The sequence below is a fragment of the Echinops telfairi genome, unplaced genomic scaffold (genome assembly GCF_000313985.2).
Source record: "Echinops telfairi isolate 266 unplaced genomic scaffold, ASM31398v2 ScPeMD7_7475;HRSCAF=8513, whole genome shotgun sequence".
NCBI classification, from domain to species: Eukaryota; Metazoa; Chordata; class Mammalia; order Afrosoricida; family Tenrecidae; genus Echinops; species Echinops telfairi.
In genome coordinates this window covers 31,502,474-31,506,863 of record NW_022111379.1, presented here as the reverse complement: position 1 = coordinate 31,506,863, position 4,390 = coordinate 31,502,474, and positions in this window count along the sequence as shown.

Sequence of the window (4,390 nt, the reverse complement as noted above, 5' to 3'; positions counted from 1 at the left end):
CTAGCACAGTGGTTCTCAACCTTCCTAATACCGCGACCCTTTAATACAGTTCCTCAGTTGTGGTGTCCTCCCAAGCATAAAATTATTTTTGTTGCTACTTTATAACTGCAATTTTGCTACTGCTATGAATCAGGTGACCCCTGTGAAAGGGTCGTTCGACCCCCAAAGGGGTCATGACCCACAGGTTGAGAACCACTGCTTTATAAACATTCTTCATATGCAAACTGCCTTTAGGGCCATTGCTTGCCACAAAGCAGAGATCCTATAAAATATCATAGTTTGTATCCCTCTCCGTTCTTGCATATCGGTTCCTTTATCAAAGTTAGGGTGCTCTTCTCCTGTGGCGTGTTATGAAAGAAGTCCCTAGGGTGGCACTTCACTACAAATGACTCAATGCACTGCTATGAGTCCATCCCGACTACGCAACCCTGGAGGGGCTTGGAAGAACGGCCCCTGTGGGCTTCTGAGCGTGTCCCCCGAAGGGGAAAGGCCTGGGCTCAGTGTCCAGCAAGTCACATCCTCGCAGATACTGAAGAGCGATTCTGCTCTTCCCACGTGAGGTCACCGGGCGTCTGGCCTCCGCTCGACGGCCACAGTTCAGTGGTTGTTCGTCTGCTCTCAGCTGGGAGCTGGTGTTCTTCCTGGCCTCTGCCTTCACGCCCCCGCTTTGACTATAGAAATAGGACGCGGTGTGCCCGCAGAAAGATGGCTGCATTCAGCATTGTCCCGCGCTGGCCCTGAGCAGGGAGGTTAGGGTGCAGGACTGCCTGGAAGGAGCGAGCTGTCCATAGGGGCCAGCATAGAGAGGCGGGCCCCACGGTGCAGATTTCTGGGGGAAAGACACAAACTCCAAGGCTTGTCGAAGAAGGATAATGAGATCCCCGATTCAGGGACACACATTGAGGCAGGCACCCCACCCGGGGTTTTGAGGTGTGTCATAGTATTGCTATACAGAGGAGACGAGGATCAGAGAGGTTAGGGAGTTGCCCGAGGTCACACGGCTTGCAAAGTCAGAAGAAGCATTTCAAGCCACAGTTCCAAAGTTCAAACTCTCAACCCCTGTGAGTTCACGTGCCAGGTGCCAAGGAGGAGGATAAAATGCTCCAAAAGATCAACAAACTTGGGTGCTAGGCCCAGAGATGGCAGAGGCGCCAGGCGCCCGGAACTAGAAAAGGTGCTCAGAAAGGAGGTTGGGGGCATTTGGGGTCAGGAGCTGCTGAGAAGGATGAGAGATAGCCTGAGTGAATCCTGAACGGGGCTGGTTCTGTCCTCCGTCCTACCACACCCTCTAGCCAGGGGGAGGAGGTGGGGTGTGAAGGAATCCACGGACCCCAGAAGCCCCTCTTAAGTGGATGCAGATGTGGGCCAGGACAGGGCGTCTGACAGACTGTCATCAGCTTACAAAGATGGCCCGCCGCCCAGCAGTTTCAGCCTTTGGAAGCCTTCGCTGCTGAAGGTGAGGAATTCTCCCCTGAAGAGGGTCAAACGTTCCCTGGGGTCTCACATGGAGACCCAGCCTGGCAGGCTCTGGCACCTCAAGGGTGAAGGCAGAAGCCAGGGGGAACTGGTTTGGGGTCCCTCTCAACCCTGGTCACATTGGTCTCTCTCCCTCACAGCAGGGGGATAACTGGGATTTTCCTTTTTCTTCCAAGACCACCTCCTTCTCCCCTTCTGTGATGGCTCCGCGCTCTGCTGACAGGTCTCTGCAGTGCCTCTGGCCCATCTTAGAGGACGAGGACCGAGCATCGCAGGCCCTCCTGTGTCCCCTGGGTAAACATCTGCCTGGGAAGCCTGACATGAACACTGAGTATGTTTCTCTGTCGTCTTTGAAAAACCCAAATGCCTGTCTGACTCTGTGCTGTTTATGCTGTAGATGCCCAAAAAATGCCGAGGACAGAGTGGCCACTGCCCTGGACGCCCTCGCTCTCTGGCTGGTCTGTGTACCGTGTGATCTTTCCCGGTTCCTGATGCCTGTAGCCAAGTAGGGTCCTCCTAAGGCTCCCTTAGGTTTCCAAAGATGGCCCCTAAGATCCAAGCGCCTACGACATGGACCAGCTGGCCCAGAACTCACCTTCAGTCAGCCGGTCAGCACTCTCTTGAGCCCCTTTATGTCAGGGCTTCACTTTGTCCTCAGAGCATCCCGGGGAATGGGATCACATGGCTGCCCCTCCCTTCCGTGGAGGCTCCCCGTGGAGAAGGGGCAGACAGAGCTGATGTACCATCCCAGAGCTGCCACTCAAGACTGCCGAGGCTGGCCGACTGGAGTCGGGCAGGGAAGGATTGCTGTGTGAGGCTTCTTTCTCTGAATGACCAAGTAGCACAGAGCAGGAGGCTTGTAAGAGCAGCATCTACGTCTGCGCTCTGCAGGTGAGACGGCCCAAGCCAGGTGTTTCTTGGCCCTGAGGATTCCTTCTGTGGGCTCTGAGGGGCTCTGTCCCATAGCTCTTGCCTCACTTCTGGTGGTGGCCAGAGAGTCTTGCTGTTGGTCGGTACCCCAATCTCTGTCTCCAATTCACATGGCTGTCTTTCGGTACTTTTCTCTCTTATAAAGTCACTACTCACTACTCTCTTATAAAGTCACTACCCTAGTGGCGCTGAGCGTTGGACAGCTCACCGCATGGCCAGCAGTTCTCTTTTTTAAACATTTTATTAGGGGCTCATATAACTGTTATCACATCCATACACACATCAATTGTGTAAAGCGCATTTGTACATCATTCTCAAAACATTTTCTCTCCACTTAAACCCCCGATATTAGGTCCTCATTTTTCCCCTCCCTCCCCGTTCGCCCCTCCCTCATGAGCCCTTGATAGTTTATAAATTGGCAGCAGTTCTCTTAGAGCAGTGGTTCTCAACCTTCCTAATGCCATGACCCCTTAATACGGTTCCTCATGTTATGGTGACCCCCCAACCAGAAAACTATTTTTGTTGCTATTTCATAAGTGTAGTTTTGCTACTGTTATGAATCGGACGACCACTGTGAAAGGGTCGTTCGACCCCCAAAGGGGTCGTGACCCACAGGTTGAGAACCGCTGTCTTAGATGGAGAAAGAAGAGGCTGTCTACTCCTGTAAGCATTTACAACCTCAGAAACCCCGTATAGGGTCCCGATGAGTCGGAATAGACCCCACAGCAGCAGGTACTCTGGATTAGGAGCCAGCCTCCTCTGGGATGACCTCGTGTTAACTGTTCACAGTTAAGATGCTACTTCCAAACAAGGTCACAGTCACCGGTAACAGAGCATCCACACGTCCACAGTTATTTGGGGGATATGAATTCAGCCCATGGCAAGAGGTGAGGAACTAGAGAAAGCAAACAGACTCTTCCAAAATAGCCCACAAGAATCCAGCTTTACATCCAAACCACAAACCAACCTATTGCCACTCAGCCGATCCCAACTCCTGGCGCCCCTGTGCGTTACAGAGTAGAACTGTGCCACAAACAGAACCCACGCTCACTGCCACCGAGTCATGCTGACTCACAGCCACCCAACAGGGCAGAGTAGAACTGCCCTTGTGCCTTTCTGAGAGTGAAACTCTTTGGGGGAGTAGAAAGCCCTATCTTTCTCCCTCAGAGTGGTTAGTGGTTTCAAACTGCTGACTTTGCCGTAAGCAGCTCAATGCATAACCACTACACCACCAGGCAGGGCTCCTGGTCCGTAGGGTTTGCGTAGCTGTCATCTTTATAAACAGATCGAGAGGACTTTTCCTTGGTCCTACTGAGTGGCTTCAAACTGGCAGCCTTGGGGTTAGTCGCAGGGCCCTTGGGACTTGGATGCGCCCATGAAAATGGCAAACACACTGCACCATAGACGGTGGTCGTCCTCGCGTGAAGGTCAGAGCCGAAGGGAAGGGCCGGAGATCAAACTATCCAGTAAGATATTTAAATCATTTCAGCTTACATTCAGTAAATGTCCAAGCCTCAAGGTATAGGAAGCAAAGGCTGATGGTATATAAGAGCCAAACTGTTAAAACCTTGGTCTCAGGTCAATTTTAACACACGTCTCTGTAATTTATAACTCAACAGGTAAGAGTAATTTCTTTTTAAATCATTTAATGGGGGCTCTTACAGCTCTTATAACATTCCATACATCAATTGTATCAAGCATATTTGTATATATGTTGCCATCGTCATTTCCAAAACATTTTCTACTTAAGCCCTAGGTATAAACTCCTCTTTTTTACCCCTCCCTCCCCCCGAGGTGAGAGTAATTAAGGTATAAAGATGTGAACAATTGACAAGCTGGATTAACTGGGTAAGTATAAAACCTTGCACCCAACAGAGAGTACACATTTTTTTCAAACGTTCACAGAAAACTTTCTCTTAAAAATGGCCCTTGAGCCTCCACTCAAGTACTCCCTCAACACAAGAATACTTTCTTCTAGTAAATT